The following is a 22,442-nucleotide window of genomic DNA, read 5'->3' on the forward strand; positions in this document are numbered from 1 at the left end:
GCTTATTTATTCCAAATTGCACGAGAAAAATCATGTGATTACTTATTAATAATATATAATATACACGAAAAACATAACTACAACAACAAATTTTGACAGCGCGCGCGTTTTTAGTTCATTCAAGTGATTGGCTGAAACAGACTACTACCTTTGTCAAATTCAAACTTTTTCAAGACTAACGCTTTCAAAATCATTCAGCTAAGAACTTGGAAATGTGCAAGGATTTTCTTATATGGTCACCAGCCTGTTAAAGATAACTTGGTTTACAACAATCAGCAAAAGTAAGTGTTTTTAAATTCATTCTCGATTATGAGAGCTCATCGTTTACCAGAAGTGTTTTCAAGAAGTATACTTCCGTTTTGACATCAGGAGAACGCTTCGAGCAGCCAAAGATGAAAGACACTTGCTAAGGTTTTTTTAACGACTGTTTATCATTGTCTGTTCCTGGATTCGTGGACAAATTTTTGAGATTTAAAACCCGAAAATGAAGGAGGTAATTTGTTTTCTTTCGACGCTGCCATCGATGAGTGAGTGGAGCCACAATTGTTGTGATGTCGGAAACTGCCAGTATTTAAGTATAATATTTGCTTTTTCTCAGCCCTGGAGTTTTCATTATTTTATTTGGCCTACTGCAAGAGTCATCGTAGCTCTTGTTCGTCGGCTTCATCGTAGTCGTTAAGGAAATTTATACCTCTGTAGCCTGTGACACTGACGATATGTTCTGAACTTACAATCTTTGCTTTCTTCAGCCTTCTGACTGTTGTTTTTCTTGCACAATGATTCGTAAACTTTTTTCTCACTTTCTTTAAGGCTAGTACCAGCTACGGATACTTTCATTATGTGAGTTATGGTATTTTCGCCCATTGGTTTAGTTTGGACCAGATGTTTAAATTTTCGGTTTCGTTTGCTAGTGAGGTAGAAAAAAAAACAGACCATCGCATGGATGTTTTAAAAGAGGTCTTCGCTCCACGAAAGACTCAAAGAGAGCAACAAATAACGTAAATGACTTGAAATCCCTGTTGTTATCATGGAATTGTATCCTTGTTCATTTAAATGCCTGAAGAGTGTAGCTGTCATGGTTTGCCTGTGGTTGCAACCGTTTTTGTTCTTTATTTTTTTACTTTAGCGTAGTCTGTTATAAGTAGCTTGTTTTTTAGTTTCTCTGGCTCATTTTCCTCGATTTTGTTGACAGTATTTTTCTCTTGGCAACGCATTTTCAAGACATTTAGCCAAAAAGACGTACTTTTTACTGTGTTCGGGTTTTTGGAATATTTTTTTAACTTTTCTATTGTTGTTTTGCTTACAAAATTAAATCCCGTCATCGCCTGCTGAAAAACATGGCCATTTTCTTGAATTTTTGTTGCTAAAACAGCTCTAATCTGATTGGTTCTTGTTGGTTCCTTTTGTGTTTTCAGCCAATCAGAAAGCATTTGTAACTTGCACTCGTGTTACAAGTTTGCATTCGTGTTACACATTTTGCACTCGTGTTACAGAAGAGCTGCACTCCTTTCTCAGCCAATCAGAATTGAGTAATTTTTTCGTGTATATTATTACTAATTAAAACACAAGAATACAAACATCAGCTTTTTGACAAGACTGCTTATCTTTACGGCCATTTTTTTACCAGAGTCATGGATAAAACAATCCATTTTATCCGTTTTATCGGCGTGGTAAAATCGCAGTACAAGCAGGCCCTGCATTGTTCTGGTTACAAGCAAAAAACTGCTACACAACTTCACCGGCACATCTTGGAAGACTTTACTTTCCCAATTATGACATATCTTATTTCAAGACTTGTCTTAATTTGGCCCGTCTAAAGCAGCATTCTAAAGCTAACCGTCCAGAATACAATGAGAGATCAGCAAACTTGCAACCTTGTCAGCAGCCGTGTTATTCCGTCTCCAGGATACTGTCGATATTGTAGGTCGTTTCTATGGAAATGAATGAAGTTTAAATCCAAGCGACTCTATCCAAGTTCAAACCTGTACAAACTGTACTGAAGTGGTGAAAGGGAGCGTGTACCACTTTTCAATACCTATGGTGCCTCACTGTACTTTTTGATCATTTTGCAGTACAAAAAAGAGCTGGTAGAGGAGTTTTCAGACAAAATTGTTCCACAGTTTGCAAATGGGACACTCAAGGCTATTGTGGATTCAGTTTTCACCATAGATGAAATCCAGCTTGCTCACAAAAGAATGGAGTCTAATGAAAATATCGGCAAAATAGTTTTACAAATAATGTAAGACTGTCAAATATGACCTCTAGCCAAGAAGAGTCAACTTTAATTTCTCCATTTTTTTCCAATCGTTATCGTTATTTTTTTATTTATATATTTATGATTGCTTTGATTGTACATATAGCTCAAGAAAGGAATTTTGTTAAGTACCCAAAAAGAATCGCAAATAGTGAGAGAGACTTTGCCAGCAGCACTGTAAACTTATTTCCTTGGCCACTTACTAAAGGGAGCTTATTAATAGTAACAATGACAGTGGTGGCAACAAATTGAAGCAACATAGGTTTAACAAGCAAGACAACAACTCTGTACCTGCATGACGTATGCATACGTTTTCAGTTGCTTTCCAGAACAGTTAGTTTCTTTGCCATCACTTTCCATCACATTATCTACAGAATAAACCAAAGAGGAGCATTTTGAAATTAAAGTTAATAAAAAGCTTTAAAGGTCAAAATAGGTAATACTTTCTTGTCACATTCAACCGTAGCTCTCTTGACCTTTGATATTCAGTGCTTTAAATTTCTTCATACAACAAGACTAGAATAAGTTACGAAATTTCATTTGAGTTTTAAAGTTTGAGCATACTTTCATAAAATATATAGGATGCAAATCCTTCTCTTTTTTGTGTACAGTTTGCTTGCACTTTCAAAGTGGCCACTATGGCTAAACCAAGAAACTTCTGTCCTGACCAAGGGCCATAAATGTAGCAACCATTTTTTCTTTATGATGCAGGATTATTTGATAAAGCTCAGAAGCTGTTGGCTTTTCACAAGCAAGTAGAATGTTATGGTACTACGGAAGAAATTTCAGTTGACTACTGTTCTTTTACCATTTACGTTTATTTATATTTTCCTTTCAATTGGTTCAGACAAAGGGAAACAAACCATGTATGACTATTAAACTTGATGATCATCACTTGAAAGTGTTACAAAAGACAAGGATCTGCTAAGGTGGTTCGGTGTGCTACCCCCCCCCCCCCCCCCTCCTCCTTATAATTATAACTTCTGATACCTAAAACTGAGAAGAGTGCCCTCTTTGCACGATAAACCATTCTTCTGTGATCCTTTTATGCCACTATAATATTTCTTATGGTCTTCCCACTTGAGAAACCTACCTGTCGTTAAATACATGACAAGACTGACAACAAGATCCCAGTCCCATACAATAAACCCTGCATATCTATGTTTTAGAATGCCATGAGTACTTTCTTTACTAAAATCCAAATCTGGACTTTTCAATTTAAACAAGGACATTTTGTTTCTTTACTAAAATCCAAAACTCAGATTATTGGTTGAAATGATCCACAATGGAGGTGGATTCTTTTGACGACCTTTGATCATATCCAAAACCGAATACTTTGAATACATGATCCGAAGTGTTTCTTTACTGTGGATCCGAAAAGAATGAATATTGCTGGTGGAAACTCAAAACAATTTTAATTCAAACATCAGCTTTTTGACAAGACTGCTTATCTTTACGGCCATTTTTTTACCAGAGTCATGGAAAAACAATCCATTTTATCCGTTTTATCGGCGTGGTAAAATCGCAGTACTAGCAGGCCCTGCATTGTTCTGGTTACAAGCAAAAAACTGCGTAAAGAGTTAGCCCTGTAAAATGTTCAGAATGAACACCAAGATCCATCATTGATCAACTGTTTCAATTTTGACTACCAGTACCTTCAGCGACCTTACTCGTTGTGCCAAACATCGATTTCAATCAACCAGCTGAAGGGTAACCGGTCAAGTCGCCCGAAAGTCATCTCGCCCGGAACCAGAGTTATGTCGCCCGAAATACATAGTCATGTCGCCCGCAATTTTATCGAGTGTATAAACTTGAAGAAAAGGAAGGAATAAACTCGTAAAATGTTCACGCGCTAACCTATGCAAATATGAAGTTAAACAAAGACCCCAACATCGCTGTTCATTCACTGTTCATTTCAGTGTTGTTCGTTGTTCGTTGTTATGAACTAAGCCGCTCATTCTACAGTAAAGACTAAGGTGCTCATTCTACAGTAAAGATTCTTGTAATTATTATTCTTGTAATTATTTCAGGTCTTCTGTTTACGATAACATACCTGGCAATAATACGTTTCCCAGCGAGAAAATTTTCGACAAAAATACTCAATTTTTCTTGAAGGACTGCGAACTCAGTGTGCATAAAACAGAGAGTAAAAGTACAAGGAAAAATTTTGCAGAAGAAAGATGTAAACGCATGCAAATCGCATATCAACAGAAAGCTTAAAGCCTGTAGAAATTTGTTTTTGAGTGGGAAAAACTCCCCTAGTACCCATTCCTCCGCAAATTGCCAAATTCTGACCTGGACTCTTGAGCGAAAATGGCTGCCAAATGACCGCGCTATAGAACTGCTAATTAGGGACTGGAAACTGGGGACACTTAACTTGGCCAAAATTGGCACCAAAATTTCCAAGCGTGTAAATACTCATTTAGCTATGGTACGAGAACTAAATAGATAAATAGCTATGTTACACTGTTATTAAGTTCTAGTGAGCTCACTAATATAGACAGGAACATAGACTGATGTTAATTTAAAAATTTTTAGTCTGCTCAGAAGGTCTGTCATTCTCGTCAGGGGCACAGTGAACAGACCTGGAAAGAGAGTCAGCGCCGAAAAGTGAAAACACCGACTCGGTCCGGAGAAAACTTCATCTAGAAACCCGACAAATCGCGCGTTGATAAAGCAGAAAAAAATAAACAGTTAACGGTGGATGAAACCTTGTTTTTTTACTCTCTTTCCGCACGTTTCAAACCGTGGTACCACAGCTGGCCCTACGTGCCTGAGTCGACTACCATCAATCCATGTTTAAAAATAGTTATTTTTTACCGTACAAGTCCTGAACTTCGGTGTGGTTATTGATCTGTTGTGTACTTATTGAACTGCTGTGTGGTTATTGAACTAACAAAAAGAAAAACTGAGCTGTTAAATCCATATACTGGGCTATTCTGGTATATGGCAACCATGTCTTTCCCTTAAACTGCCCGCTGTGCGCCAGATCTGTCAGCTTTGTTTACTGTAAAAGGTCATTGCACTTGTGCGACAGGCATCCTTTTGGTTGCTTGTAAAATCAGATAGGGATGTTTATGGGCGGGTATCATGGTTGTAAAACCCCGTCATATCTCATTATCATTTTCATTTAAATGCTTGCTTGTTTGCTTATATGTCACCTTCATCACATTTATTTATTTATTTATTTTTATTTTTTTGACTTAGCCCATAATGGAAATGATTAACTAAAGCAGTGCTGTACAAATTTTTAAATACATAATAGTTTAAGTAATTTAAGTCTATATCTACATTGGAATACGAAAACCGAACTGGTGAGAAAGAGGCCTCACTTGCACACCAGGATTACTGTGACGTAACTCCTTCAAGTTGCGCGCGAAAGTTGACGGCGGTTGCCGGTTAACATTTGAAGAAATTGCGCATGATATGGAATGACGTAAGCCATCGAGTGAAGAAAACATAGTACGGTCATCCTACTGGTTGTTTTTATTCGAGCTACAGTGAGGTAGACGCATTTGAAACTTTATTTCTAATTCGTTTTAGAAAGAAAACTGTTGGCACCTTTCTGGGCATCGCCTACAATTGTTGTGATCTCTTATATTTGCACAGACATTGCCGTATCGAAAGCAGATTTTTAAAATATGGTCAGGAAACGAGCAACGGCCTTTCAAGTTTGAGGCAACCAAGAAAGTTAGAAGTTCAGGACTTGTACGGTAAAAAATAACTATTTTTAAACATGGATTGATGGTAGTCGACTCAGGCACGTAGGGCCAGCTGTGGTACCACGGTTTGAAACGTGCGGAAAGAGAGTAAAAAAACAAGGTTTCATCCACCGTTAACTGTTTATTTTTTTCTGCTTTATCAACGCGCGATTTGTCGGGTTTCTAGATGAAGTTTTCTCCGGACCGAGTCGGTGTTTTCACTTTTCGGCGCTGACTCTCTTTCCAGGTCTGTTCACTGTGCCCCTGACGAGAATGACAGACCTTCTGAGCAGACTAAAAATTTTTAAATTAACATCAGTCTATGTTCCTGTCTATATTAGTGAGCTCACTAGAACTTAATAACAGTGTAACATAGCTATTTATCTATTTAGTTCTCGTACCATAGCTTAATGAGTATTTACCACTTACTTAATGCTATACATTCTTATTAAAAATAACTAACGTATTTGTGGCTATTTTTCCCGCAGCTACATGTAGTTTACGCTCAATGAACTAATGTGTGGTCATTGAACTATACTGGTGTGGTTATTGATCGTTGTGTACTTATTGAACTGCTGTGTGGTTATTGAACTAACAAAAAGAAAAACTGAACATTATCATTTTCATTTTAATACTTACTTGTTGGTTATATGTCACCTTCATCACATTTATTTATATTTTTATTTTTTAATGTGTGGTCATTGAACTACTGGTGTGGTTATTGATCTGTTGTGTACTTATTGAACTGCTGTGTGGTTATTGAACTAACAAAAAGAAAAACAAGGGCCTCAATAGTACTGTTTACCTGAGACGTGATGAGAAAAAGTATGTTTAAAAGGCTGGTTTATACGCCACCAGATTCGTCGCCAAGATTTACTAGTAAACTAAACTTGTCGAACACAAAAAATCCGGCCTGATTTTTTATTTTGGCCTCTCTTTTAGACAGAGGAATGCAACATGTAAATTGGCTGCCACCAAGGACTATCGTGGCGCGTGTGTTTCTTAAAATTATATTTCGGGGTTGTCCAATTATCCATAGTCTCTCAAACGGAGCAATGTTGGAGAGAGTGGTTAATGCCACATTATGATGCAACAGCTAATGCATATACAATACACGAATAGGTAGGTCTATTTGTTTTCCAGGTCTAATCTACTGTGATCGAACACGATTGCTATTTTTGGGTGTACAAATAAGACTATTTAATAACTCGATGTAAAAGCTGTTTCACTCTTAGACTGTCAAATTATTTTTCTCTAAAATCACTTTGCCTCAAAAGTCAAATGAATGTGCCCTGATCTGTGGATTACAAGTTTATTGTTTGATTTAAATTATGAATTTATTAACGGGAGCTTCGCTTTTAGCCCTGGCTAAATCTATATATTAGGATTAGTTTATTGCGAAATCCCGATTATTTTATTTGATTCAAGGATCAGAAAAAGTGAACTGGGAAATATCTCAAAGGTGAGAAACTTGAAACAGTGCTCCATGTTTTTGTTGGGTTAGTTTATTGCGAAATTATTTATATCAGTTGTGTTCAAGAATGTCACACTCGAAGCCAAAGCAGCCGTTCGACACATTAGTTAGCGGACATTTATATTGTCACTAACAAATAAATAATTAAAGAAGGTTTTGTTGTTTAACACGCGTTCTATTACATTTGCATTGTTGGTTGAACTCATTGCCTAATTTCATGCCGCGCGGGAGCCTGGCACTACCGGATTTTCCCGGACTTTTTAAATTCCGGATTGAAAATGGCTTCCAAAATAGAAGGTAAAACAAAGGTCATTGCGTATAGTTGAAACGATATTAAGAGCCAGATTACTCCAGAAAGTTAAGAGCGAATGCACAGAAAAATCGAGCAAAATCGGCAAATCGTGGCCACAGCTCAAAAACTAACTTACCCTCATTTTCAGTCTTTAAAAAGGTTTTAATGAGTTTATAACACTGCTGACGTTTAAATTTCAAAATGCGGCCGACTTTGGGAATTATTTGAGATTTTCGATTTCAACGGTCAGCGGGCCTAAAATTAGCCGCCGAACTCGGGAAAATAGCCCAGTGACAGAATTGAGCTGACTTTCATAACGAGGGAATATATTGGCAATCTTCCACTTAAATCTCTAAAAGCAGATATCTAACAATTTCTGAACGGCACATTTTTTAGATTTAGAGTATAAAATATCGACGAACCAGCAGAATTTTGAAACGTAATTTGCATAATACTTATACCTGGTTTTTTGAAAACCGGGCTACTAAAAAATGTCAGTCTCTCGCACTGATTGTTAATTTGATGGCCCTTGTTACTTGAAAAGTAAAATCTCACCTCAAAAAGAAATTATTGAATACATGAGCTTCCATTTGATAGAATCGTCTGTCTTTAAGGTAACAAAAGTGAAGTTTTCCTCATTAATCTGGAAAATAAGGCATTTTAAGAAGCAAGTTTTAGTGTCGGTGTCACCGATTGCAAAGCCAATTCCCCAGTTCACCCCATTTTTAATTGAAGCTGGTCTCCCAAAAACAATCTAAGCGAACACTGCTCAACAAAACCAAGTCCTAAAACCAGCAGTTCAACTGCTTGCTGACTAGGAACATTATCAACAGAGTGGGTCATTGCTTGCATGCAAACAGCACAAACAAACTGCATAAGAGTGCAAAAACACATCAAACTTTACAACAACCCCACTCCCCTGGAATTTAACCAGGCTACCCCAAATGCATACCAGACGATAGCCCCGTATATGTGCAACAACATGGCACCCAGAGACACAACCCCCCCTTTATTTGAGGGAGACATTGAGCTTTGAGAGACAGGGGTAAGCCCAGATACAAAAACTCAGCAAATCTGCGCTCTAGCACAAAGCCTAGTCTTTACAACAACCCCACCCCCCTGGAATTTAACCAGGCTACCCCAAATGCATACCACATGATAACCCTGTGTCTGTGCAACAACATGACACCCAGCCAGTACAACCCCCTCTTTATTTGAGAGAGACATTGAGCTTTGAAAGACAGGGGTAAGCCCAGGTACAAAAACTCAGCAAATCTGCACTCTAGCACAAAGCATAGTCTTTACAACAACTCCACCCCCCTGGAATTTAACCAGGCTACCCCAAATGCATACCACATGATAGCCCTGTGTCTGTGCAACAACATGACACCCAGCCAGACACAACCCCCTCTTTATTTGAGGGAGACATTGAACTTTGAAAGACAAGGGTAAGTCCAGGTACAAAAACTCAGCAAATTTGCACTCTAGCATAAAGCATAGTCTTTACAACAACCCCACCCCCCGGAATTTAACCAGGCGACCCCAAATGCATACCACATGATAGCCCAATGACTGTTCAACAACATGACTTTTAGTTTGACGGAAGCCCCCCTCAATCTGTTGTTGGGGGCAACGGTCCGTCCCTACGGGCCAGGCTGTTGCCCCCCTCGTGCAAGTTTTGTGGAATTTGCACTGATTTCTGTCAATTCCAGGAAGTTATTTGGAGCCCATGGTTAACAGGTGAGGGTGGTTAGTCCTGAAGAGCGAGATTGTTATTTTTACACTAAAAGTATCAGGGCTTTAAGCAAATTAAGTTTTGAAAGATTGCCTGCAATGTGCTGGACTTGACTTAAGATTTCAGGCAACCCGGTTTTCAAAACTCCAGGTAGACTTATAAATACAACAATTTACCGCTAAAACCAAAATCGAATTTTCTATATGGGGGAATTCTCCAACTCACCCCAAATCACGCTTACTACCCAATGAGATATAGTACTTCAACATTATCTAAAAGTTAGTCTGGTGTTCTTGCGAACGCTTGTAAAATAGATTGATCATTTTTAGGTTATTTTGCCCCAAACAACCGCTAATTGACCCTAGGGTCAATTGACACGTGCACGTCACCTTAGTTTTATGCATCGATCTGAGCTCGTTAAAAGTGAGAAACTAACAAGATTCTTTTACTATGTACCTGCTTTAATGAAATACACGCAGTCTTCAAAAGGAGAGGCCGTTCAATGGCTAATTTCTGCTCTTGAGATCTTGTAGATTGCAGCATGGCGTCTGCGAGTGGACCTGAGTCTAGGTCTGTTTCCCGGGGTCTGTTTTCCCGTGACTGCGAAATCAGAATAACATCAAGAAATAATTCTCCCTCGAATCTTCGTGAGTGAATCAGCTTTGCAGTGCCTTACCTGAGATAAAAAGTGGGCCGAATAGCAAAACATTTCTAGCGCAATTTGGGTCCTTTGTGGAACGCAGTGTATTGCTGAGCGAAAGGTGAGTAAACAAACGTGGGAAAGTACGTTACCTTTGATTGCGTGACCAGACAGTAAACGATAGTCTCCAGGGAAAAATAGGATTCGCAAAAAATCTTGCTGATGTATATTTAACAGTTTGTTACTGTAAATTTACCCCTGGTTTGTCCAGAACTTTAAACAATGCATATCTGTCCAAGAGTATATAAAATGTTTCGAAAGATCCACCCCTAAATAACTGTGGGCTGCTCTTTTTTCCCATCACCGATGTACACTTCCTTCACATTGTCTTTTGCATGAGGCTTGTACGCCTTTTTAACTGTTATCGACACTTAAAACTGGCCATTTAAGGCCTGGTTTAAGAACTTGACTGACTTAAAAAACCGTCGCGAACATGGGCTATTATTGTTGGACTTTGGAAGCTTTAAGCCCAAAATGATGGTGCAATCTCGAGAAATTTGCCCGGGTCTAATTATAAGACAGGGAACGGGTACTAAGAAAGGGACGGTCTCATTTAGCAACCCGTGGACAATCTGGGTATGCTTGCCTTCTGTCGCAGGGGCAACCTTTAAGGCCAGGTATGCCGCCCCCACCGGAGAGGATTGCATGGCATCCACGATCTCAGTCGCTTTTTCCACATCATGACCTTCAATTATCATGAATTATAATGCGGGCCTTGATCGTTGCCACCTTACCGGAAGTCTTATCTTCGCACTGTTAGACCATAAGAATCTCTATTATTATTCCATAAATGCACCACTGACTTTTCCTTGCTCAGCTTCCGGTAAAACGATACTCCGAAGCAAAAATAGCTTTACAACGACTCTATCCAGGCCAGAACTCCTGATATCAACAAATATACACCCCCCCCCCCCCCCCCTAAAGAGAGCAAACGTTCCCCGAACTATTCACTTGACCCACCCCATCCCTTCGTTAAGAAAAACTACGCACTACGCACTCAGTTCACTGGACAAAACGCACTCCTGAAAATACCAAACTATAGCCGTTCATCCTACAAGCAATCTCAGTTTCAGCGTGGTCACGTTTCCAGTTGCTGTAAGATTAATTCGACACCTACAACAGACACTGTAAATTAAATAGCAGCCACAACGCCCTTCTTTGAAACCGTCAGGACGAGAAAGTTTATAAAAGACTTAACAGGTGTGTTAACTCTACCAGTTTCTTGCAAAATATGCTGTGACATCCGTTTGCTCATTCCCCTTTCTGCCTTAGGCCGCTGATTAGGTTTGGTTCTGTGCTTTGAAATAACTTTAGGAACGAAACATGATACGTGAGGGGCGTGTCCGGCAAAGGGCAAGTGACTCTCGGTGGTGAAGACATATACTGAGCTTGTCAGTATTTCGTAGCCTGTACCACGTCGCGAAAATAGAACAAGCCAAAGAAAAAATAAGACGCCTTTCTTTCCCCAGCCCCCGCAGGTTTTTCGCTTTACTTTTTACTGCACAACTGATTCTACCTGTTCGTGCCGGAGCGAACATGGACGCCCTTGGGGTTAAGTTTCCACTTCATTTTCGGCACCTGACTAAACGCAAGTGCTGACTTGTGCGCCTATGCTTCGTTTGCACTGAAGTAGCAGTATATGACCACGACAGACTTGCTGCTATCCTTGGTTTGAAACCGCAATGGGCAAGAACAATTTCTTGAAAAGAGCAAACTATTTCCTCCTTAGCAGACATGGAGAACAACTACTAGGACTTAAGCAATGCCATTGCTTAAGTCCTACTAGACTTGAAAAGAGAAAGCATGATGCTTTCTCTTTTTAATGATTTACGGCTAAACAGTACAATTTCATGTAGCTTTTACGCAAAATTAAATACTTAGTTGTTTGCAGAATTGCACTTAACAACAAATTACAGAAATTTAACTAAGTTTAGATCTCTTAAATAAGAATTGAACGGAAAAAACTTTTGGGGTAAAAAAGTCAAAAAATAATGTTTGCTGGAAAATCACTTAATGGACATACAATAGCAGAGATATCATGCCTGTAATTTTCTGTTCAATGCACCTTATGACAAGTCTGACTAATCCACTGGTAACCCATGCCTTAAAATCGCCTTGAACCTTAAAATATAATCCATTTGCCTTTCAGGCGTAGTGCAAATATATCTTCTGAACACTCCGGGGTTGGGGGTAAAATCAGAAGAACAGAACATTCAGTTACTGTACCATTTTTAAAAGTGGGACAGTATGTTTGCTAATCATCTTAGTTAACCGCTTTTAAAATAGGACAAAAGAACACCTGGTCATACAGGAAAATGAATTGACTGTATCCCGAAAGCTTTGGTTTCCCGTGCACTTATTTTTCGCAGGCGACAATCGATAATTGCATGGTAACGCAATCGGAGGTGAGTAACTAATTAAAAGTCATTGATACCATCGCCGCTTAGCAAATACACTACGTGCTGCAAAGGATCCAAATTGCGCTAGATTGTTTTCCTATTCGGCCCACTTTTTATCTCAGGTAAGGCACTGCAAAGCTGATTCATTTACGAAGGTTCGAGCGATAATTATTTCATGATGTTATTCTGATTTCGCAGTCACTGGGAAACAGACCCCGGGAAACAGACCTAGACTCAGGTCCACTCGCAGACGCCATGCTGCAATCTACAAGATCTCAAGAACAGAAATTACCCATTGAACGGCCTCTCCTTTTGAAGATTGCGTGTATTTCATTAAAACAGGCATATATTAAAAGAATCTTGTTAGTTTCTCCCTTTTAACGAGCTCAAATCGATGCATAAAACTAAGGTGACATGCACGTGTCAATTGACCCTAGGGTCAATTAGCGGTTGTTTGGGGCAAAATAACATCTATTTTACAAGCGTTCGCAAGAACACCAGACTAACTTTCAGATAATGTTGAAGTACTATATCTCATTGGGTAGTAAGCGGGATTTGGCGTTATTTGGAGAATTCCCCCATATAGAAAATTCGATTTGGTTTTAGCGGTAAATTGTTGTATTTATAAGCATTATGCAAATTACGTTTCAAAATCGTGGTCGTTCGTCGATATTTTATTCTCTAAATCTAAAAAAATGTGCTGTTTAGTAGGGGCACTCAACGACAATTTTCGGAAAATATCTGTTCGGAAGACGATTTGAGATCTAGAATTTTCGGAACATTTGTTGTAAAATTTCTTGCTTGCCTGCCTCTCCTAGGATTTTCGAACATCTAAAAAATTGTATAATTGCCAATTTTTAACCGATTTTTACCCTTAAAAGGTGACCTAGAATTTTCGGGAGCCTTTTTTCTGGCTGAAAGTTTCGAAAAGATAAGTTTTGATCCCTATAATTTTCGGATCACTAGACTTTCAGCTAGGAAATCCGAACAGATGAAAAATTTTTAGGGGATGAAAATATGTCCATATCTACTGTTTAAATACTAAAATACGTTTAACAATGCTATGTTTAAGAGGTTTTGAACTATATTCTCGTTGGGTGCCCCTGGTTTAGAAATTGTTAATGTCTGTTTTATGAGATTTAAGTGGAAGATTGCCAATATATTCGCTCGTTTATGAAAGTCAGCTCATTTCTGTCACTAGGCTATATTGGCGTGTTCGGCGGCTAATTTTAGGCCCGCAGACCGTTGAAATCGAAAATCTCAAATAATTCCCAAATTCGGCCGCATTTTGAAATTTAAACCTCAGAAGTGTTATAAATTTATTAAAACCTTATTACAGACTTAAAATGAGGGTAGGTTAGGTTTTGAACTGTGGCCACGGTTTGCTCGATTTTTCTGTGCATTCGCTCTTAATATTCTAAAGCTAAGAACAGTTGTTTTACTGTTATAAAGAACCTCGCTTAAAAATTTCGAGAAAAGACAGATCTAATCGGAAACTTTCGCTACTTGGAAGTATTGGAAGGATTCCCGAATTGTTCGACAAAAAATTTGAACAAAGAACCTTCGAGTTTAGCTCTTTTTACGGCGCTGGATCCGACCGAATATTGGGGAACTCGGATAAGGGAGTGGGTGTACCTGTTTTTACAAACTGTAAAATAAAAACTACCAAATAGCGAAACACGCCAGAGTGACCCGAGTGAAAGGGCAACACTGTATATTAGGTCGGTAAGGCTTACATTAGATTTTCTACCCGTCACTGTGTACGGTATCAGTAGAAATCCTAAAGTTCAGACCGGAAACAATTCTCACTGAACATGGATAAAAGCAAGTATACTTCAGTCTTACTTGAGAGGCATTTCTCGTCCGGTAACACCGCAGTTCCTGTAATTTGGGCAATCAGCTTGTATTAACAGTCAAGAATGTCACGTACATCTACCTTTTGGCTAGCATGCACTGAGTATAGACTAGTCCCTTATCTCCCTTCATGTGAACAACACTAGGTTTAACATATATAACGCCACAAAGTTCACTACACTCAGTACCTTTCACGGACATTACTCTTTTCCGCGACGGGAATAATCCAGGTAAGCCCTTCTGTACTGCCCTTTTAAGTTTTGCTCCAGCATACTTAGGCTACGATCGGTACGTGCGCAATGACATCTGTGTTCTTTCCTGCAATGATCCTCTACTTTTCATATGCGCGTAGAATTAAACACAGGATCCTTTGCTGTAGAAAATTTATAATCATGTTTGATTCGAGCGACCGGTTCATCGAACAATTGCTCATGCACTTGCTGAGTGTCGGCTCCTTCAGTTTTGCTTCAGGGCATGGCAGAAATACTGCATCCTTTCCTTACTAAGTTTAGACAGATTCTCCGAGGAAATATTGATCAATATTTCTTCGAAAAATAATGCTTTCGTTCGAGTTTTTACTCCGACTATCCGCCATTTTGAAACTAGACTTTTTAGAAAGTCCGGGAAAATCCGGTAGTGCCAGGCCCCTGCGCGGTATGAAATTAGGCAATTGTCCATCCTAAGCATGACATGTATGAGGATTTTCATTAACCCAGGAAACAAAGTGTAATAATTGAGAAAACTGCATTTCAAAGGTTCATGGCAAATACATGGACAACCACATGGAGTCTTAATTCGGTTTTTAAAAGGTCGGGGGCAGATTTAGTGACAACTATGACTAGTTTAGATTTAGAGAATCGACAAACGAGCATAATTTTGAAACGTAATTTGCATAATGCTAATAAATACAACAATTTACCGCTAAAACCAAAATCGAACTTTCTATATGGGGGAATTCTCCAACTCACCCCAAATCCCGGTTACTACCCAATGAGATATAGTACTTCAACATTATCTGAAAGTTAGTCTGGTGTTCTTGCGAACGCTTGTAAAACAGATTGATTATTTTGAGGTTATTTTGCCCCAAACAACCGCTAATTGACCCAAGGGTCAATTGACACGTGCACGTGACCTTAGTTTTATGCGTCGATTTGAGCGCGTTAAAAAGGAGAAACTAACAGGATTCTTGTTATATGTACCTGTTTTAATGAATCGCATGCAATCTTCAAAAGGAGAGGCCGTTCAATGGGTAATTTCTGTTCTTGAGATCTTGTAGATGGCAGCATGGCGTCTGCGAGTGGACCTAAGTCTAGGTCTGTTTTCCCGTGACTGCGAAATCAGAATAACATCAAGAAATAATTCTCCCTCGAATCTTCGTAAATGAATCAGTTTTGCAGTGCCTTACCAGAGATGAAAAGTGGGCCGAATAGGAAAACATTCTAGCGCAATTTGGATCCTTTGTGGGACGCAGTGTATTGCTGAGCTAAAGGTGAGTAAACAAACGTGGGAAAGTACGTTACCTTTGGGTGACCAGCCAGTAAACGATAGTCTCAGCGAAAAATAGGATTCGCAAAAATCTTGCTGATGTATATTTAACAGTTTGTTACTATAAATTTACACCTGGTTTCTCTAAAACTTTAAGCAATGCATATCTGTCCAAGACTATAAGAATGTTTCGAAAGATCCACCCCTAAATAACCGTGGGCTACTCCTTTTTCCCCATCACCGATGTGCACTTCCTTTCCACTGTCTTTTGCATGAGGCTTGTATGCCTTTAAACTGTTATCGACGCCTAAAACTGGTCGTTTAAGGCCTGGTTTAAGAACTTGACTGACTTAAAAAACCGTCGCGAACATGCGCTATTATTGTTGGACTTTGGAAGCTTTAAGCCCAAAATGATGGTGCAATGTCGAGAAATTTGCCCGGGTCTAAGACAGGGAACGGGTACTAAGAAAGGGACGGTCTCATTAGCAACCCCTGGACAATCTGGGCATGCTTGCCTTCTGTCACAGGGGCAACCATTAAGGCCAGAAATGCCACCCCCACCCGCGAGGATTGCATGGCATCCATCATTTGCTTTTTCCACATCATGACCTTCAATTATCATTTATTCTAATGCGGGCTTTGATCGTTGGCACCTTCCCATGCAGAAGTCTAATCGTCGCACTGTTAGACCATGAGAATCTCTATTATTCCATAAATGCACCATTGACTTTTCCTTGTTCAGCTTCCGGTAAACCGATACCCCGAAGAAAAAATAGCTTTACAACGACTCTATCCAGGCCAGAACTCCTGATATCAACAAATATAACCCACCCCCCTAAAGAGAGCAACCTTTCCCCGAATTTTTCTCTTGACGCACCCCATCCCTTCGTTAAGAAAAAGTACGAACTCAGTTCACTGGACAAAACGCCCTTGTGAATATACCAAAGCTATAGCCGTTCATCCGACAAACAATCTCAGTTTCAACAGGTGTGGCGACGTTTCCAGTTGCTGTAAGATTAATTCGACACCTGCAACAGACACTGTAAATTAAATAGCAGCCACAACGCCCTTCTTTGAAACCGTCAGGATGAGACATTTATAAAAGACTTAACAGGTGTGCGCGGCGGTTTCCTTTTCTTCCTTCCCTCCCATTCTAGCACTCAAATTCTGACCCTGATATTCTAGTAGTAATCAACCGTTCCTGAGCCGATAAGCACAAGGATACCGGTTTCTTGCAAAATATGCTGTGACATCCGTTTGCTCATCCCCCTCTCTGCCTTCGGCCGCTGATTAGGTTTGGTGCTGTGCTTTGAAATAACTTTAGGAACGAAACATGATACGTGAGGGGCGTGTCCGGCCAAGGGCAAGTGACTCTCGGTGGTGAAGACATATACTGAGCTTGTCAGTATTTCGTGAGCTGTACCACGTCGCGAAAATAGAACAATCCAAAGAAAAATAAGACGCCTTTCTTTACCCAGCCCCGCAGGTTTTTCGCATTACTTTTTACTGCACAACTGCTTTACTATCTTGGATTGTACCTTTTGGAGCCGGAGCGAACATGGACGCCCTTGGGGTTAAGTTTCCTCTTCATTTTCGGCACCTGACTAAACGCAAGCGCTGACTTGTGCGCCTAAGCTTCGTTTGCACTGAAGTAGCAGTATATGACCACGACAGACTTGCTGCTATCCTTGGATTGAAACCGCAGTGGGCAAGAACAATTTCTTGAAAAAAGCAAACTGTTTCCTCTTTAGCAGACATGGAGAACAACTAGTAGGACTTAAGCAATGCCATTGCTTAAGTCCTACTAGACTTAAAGAGAGGAAGCATGATGATTAACGGCTAAACAATACAATTTCATGTAACTTTTACACAAAATTAAAAACTTAGTTGTTTGCAGAACTGTATTTAACAACAAATTATAGAAATTTAGCTAAGTTTGGATCTCACAGATAAGAATTGGACGGAAAAAACTTTTGGGGTTAAAAAGTCGATAGTTTACTGGAAAATCACTTACTGGACATACAATAGCAGAGATACCATGCCTGCAATTTTCTGTGCAATGCACCTTATGACAAGTCTGACTAATCCATTGGTAGCCCATGCCTTAAAAACCGCCTTGAACCTTAAAATTTAATTCATTTGCCTTTCATGCGTAGTGCAAATATATCTTTTGAACACTCCAGGGTTGGGGTAAAATCAGAAGAACAGAACATTCAGTTACTGTACCACTTTTAAAAGTGGGACAGTATGTTTGCTAACCATCTTAGTTAACCACTTTTAAAATATGACAAAAGGACAACTGGTCATACAGGAAATAATAAATTTACTGTATCCCGAGAGCTTTGGTTTCTCGTGCACTTATTTTTCGCAGGAGATAATCGATAATTGGCTGGTCACGCAATCGGAGGTGAGTAACTATACAGAATTAAATTCTGTATGCAAAAATAGCAAATCAGGGTCGGGAAGTAGTATTTCCTGTCCTAAACAGTGTAGAGAAATGAACAATTTTGGTCTTAAATAGGGTCGGGGTTTGCGGGCCTTGGGGGCACACCTCTACCCAAACTTCCCTTGAGTGCCCCCCCCCCCCCGTCATCTGCTTACTTTACAGTATTCTATTTTCCGTTTCCTTCACCAAGTCGACGATGACGTGTATCTAATCCAGTTTCAGGAAAAACGGAGAAATATTATTCTGTTAGATTTCATTCTGCGTTAAATTTTGGCGGCAAGAAAGGACTTTGTTCACGACAATCCAATGTATAAATGTAAACTAGCCGAGGAGAAATTTTATTTTGTTCCGAACTCAGGGCGCGGATGAAATACTGACCGATTTCCTAAACAAGCGCCGAAAAAGCAAGGTTCTAGTGGAGTCCGGGGGCTTCCTCCCTCTGAAATTTTTTTTGAATTTCAACTACCAAAAGTCTTCTGAGTCATTCAGACAGGATGTTTACTGTCTGCCAAAACCAATTGACAGATTTCAACTCGGAAATTTTTCTGTTTAAAATAGTTATATATTTATTATGAAAAATCTGACCGATTTCCCTAAAACGGTGGTAACCGGTGTGGATCAGCGCTCATCATCTTATATATAAACAAAGGAAAATGAAATTTAAACTACGGATAAAATTGAACTACAGTTTGCGTTGTACACAATGATAAGTTTGGGGAGTAATAATATAGATTTAGCCAAGCCTAACTAAAGCGAAGCCTTTTTTATATACTTAACATTTCACCTTAAAAAATAAACTTATACTATACTTATAATATTCATATACTACACTTATACTATGCTTAACTTTAGGAGTCAGCCATTAACGTATGAGGAAGGGGCTGGGTGATTTCAGAAAAAAAAAATATAAAACTCATTAAAAATTCGTGAAGAAAACACGAAAGAAATTAATGTTTAACTAGTGTCTTTATATCTGATAAAGACACGGCTAAACTTTACGTCCAATTTTTTAGACCAAAATAACTCCAAATCTATTTATTAGTGCAAGAATGAGTTGATCTTTATCAAGAGATTTTGAAGCCGTTCAAAAAACTTGCAGTAGCGTATTATCAGGTTTAAAAACACACTTCTGCTAGTTTTTTCAACTGTAAAAGTATCATGTTTAAACTCTTCACTGGTATGTACGGACATGCAACAAAATTGCTTTAAATCAAACATATACCACAACTCTAAACAACGGACCACTGACTAGAAAAGAAGTGGCTTTATTCCATTGAAATCCATGGTCAAATCTTTTCTGTACTCAAGCTTAAGGGAAACGTACAGAGTTCCTGGTCTAAACTTAGGTCACAAGTCCTCCAGACAGTCAGACAATGGATAACGATATTCCATTTTTTTTTCTTTTTCTTTTTCTTTTTTTTTTTTGAGACGCTAAAAACTGATAAAGAAAAAGCAAAACAAAACTTCCTCGGCGTCTTGAATTCATTCCATGCCAAACGTTGCACGACAATTTTGATTAATAAAAAGTCTGTTATAATCTACTTTTCTCACCATCGAGAATAAATTAGAACTGAATATTACAACAGTGTCTCCTTGAATTCTAAGAAATTTCAAAACATTGGGATTCCGGATTCCTACAGCTGTATTCCGGATTCCAAGGCCCAGGATTCCGGATTCCACAAGCAAAAATTTCTAGGATTGCGGAATCTGGATTCCCTCACATGGGGAGAAGGATTAAAAACTCCAACGGGCTGGAAGCAAACAGTTCGCTATTTACAAACGTCGCTAAGGATATGAATTCGGGACGACCCATAACAAATCCACATACGGGGTCTGAGCGAAACTCGAACCCGGGACGGCTGGAAACGAGTCCGACGCACAAACCACTAGGTCACGCTGCCTCCTTAAAACAATCCCCTACTCTCACGTAAGATGAAAACCTCGTCCCCAGGGAACGGATAGGAGAGGATCCTGGGGACGAGGTTGGTAAGATCGACGATTTAAAGATCGCCCATCTTGGTTTCCACTGCGCCGAGGGAGGAGGGCTTTGAGGTGTACATCGTCGACGCAAAATCACACTGTGGCCATCTATCCCGATACGATAGAACCCTTAGTACGCTTGCCCTAACCTGAGTTCAACTTAGTGTTTTCTCTCTCCGTAGCTTCTTTGTGTCACCCTGTGGGCACATGCTTTGAGAGGAGAGCCCAGTTAGTGCCACCTAAAGTTTCTCATCAAGTTTCTTTTTCACGACGTCAGTTTTTTCTGGCACGACTTTTTTTTCACCACGACTTTTTGTTTTCGCCTCGACTATTGTTTTTTACGACTTTTTTTTCGCCACGACTTTCTGTTTTCGGTACGACTTTTTTTTCGGCACGACCAGGAGAGGTCGCCGCTGACCAATATTATTGTAGTGGCATGGAGCACATGGTCATCGTAATTCACTACTGCAACCAATATCAAAATACAGAAATCATAACTTAAAGATACCACCGACTTTATAAATTTTATTGAAAACAAAAAGGTGAAAAAACAGACATTTCTTGTTTCGATGGACGTCACAAGTCTTTACACAAAAATATACCACAGAACGAGGGCATTGGAATTGTCTGTAAAGCATATGAAACTTCTACGAAGACAACCCTTCTATTCCTACACATTACCTGCGGGAAATGCTTAAACTACTCCTCAAAGAAAATTCTTTCCAGTTCAATGGAAAACACTAGCTACAAACCCATGGTACTGTAATGGGCACAAAGATAGCAGTTTCTTTTGCCAATATTTTTATGGCACATATTGAAACAACAATTCTAAGCAGAACCGTTTTTAAACCTACAGTTTGGAAACGCTACATCGACGATATCTTTTCCCTATGGGACATAAGTAAACCAGACATCGAAGCCTTCATCGAACAAGCAAACTTACACCACCCAACTATCAAATTCACGGCCGAAATATCTGACACTGAGACTGTGTTTTTAGACACGGTTGTATACAAAAGCACAAGATTCAAGGAAAATCTATCCTTGATGTAAAGACACATTTTAAAAACACGGAAACCTTCCAGTACACACATTTTACCTCTTGTCACCCGCCGAGTGTTAAAAAAGGATTTGTCAAAGGACAAGCCTTGAGAATCCTACGAACAAACTCCTCAAAAACTACGTTTGAGGATAATATTTCAAATTTCAGAAAACGTTTGATTGACAGAGGCTACCCACAAACTATGATAGAAAACCTTCTATCACATATAAAGTTCACAGAGAGGGAGTCTGTACTCCTGAAACAAAACAACGAGAAGCAAAAGAATATTGCCTTTCGTGACACAGTACCAGCCCTCAGTGTCTACTTTAAAAGAAGTTTTAACGAAAAAATGGAATCTCATACAAAACCAACCGTTACTTCGCCAAATTTTTAAAGAACCACTCATCATTTCCTACAAGAAAGGAAAATCCCTAAAGGACATGGTCGTTAGAGCTAAAATATAAAGGGTTAACACAAGGTTTCACGCCGGTATAGATGTGCGGCCTGTCACCCTTTGCATTTTCTCAAAAAAAAAAAGTCGTGTCGAAAACAAAAAGTCGTGCCGAAAAAAAAGTCGCGCCGAAAAAAAAAAATTGTGTAGGAAAAAAGTCGTGCTGAAAAAGAGGAGTCGTGCCAATAAAACAGTCGTGCCGAAAAAAAAGAGTCGTGCCAGAGAAAACTAACATTGTGAAAAAGAAACTTGATGATAAAAATTATGTGGCACTAACTGGGCTCCGTAATAAGTGCCCCCTTGGTAAATTTAAAACCAAGATGACCACCCATTATGTAAGCGCCTGGTTTCGACGGTTTTACGGGAAAATAGGACACTGTTAACAGTCCAAACGCCAAGCGGCGCTTTCGTTTACGGTTTCCCTAATCACGAGAACGGTGGAAATGGTAAAAAAAAACGGACTTCTACGCTATTCACAATGACGACTGGTAAACGAATATCATAAATGACGTGATACAAGAGTAAAGATAATGCTCGTACGTGATCTAAAATCAGTTGACCCGAAGTCACTGCATAAAGCCCAAACGCGTTCCCATGGGCCGCGATACTCTAGCCCACTAAACGCCCTC

The sequence above is a fragment of the Porites lutea genome, chromosome 1 (genome assembly GCF_958299795.1).
Source record: "Porites lutea chromosome 1, jaPorLute2.1, whole genome shotgun sequence".
In the NCBI taxonomy this organism is placed as follows: Eukaryota; Metazoa; Cnidaria; class Anthozoa; order Scleractinia; family Poritidae; genus Porites; species Porites lutea.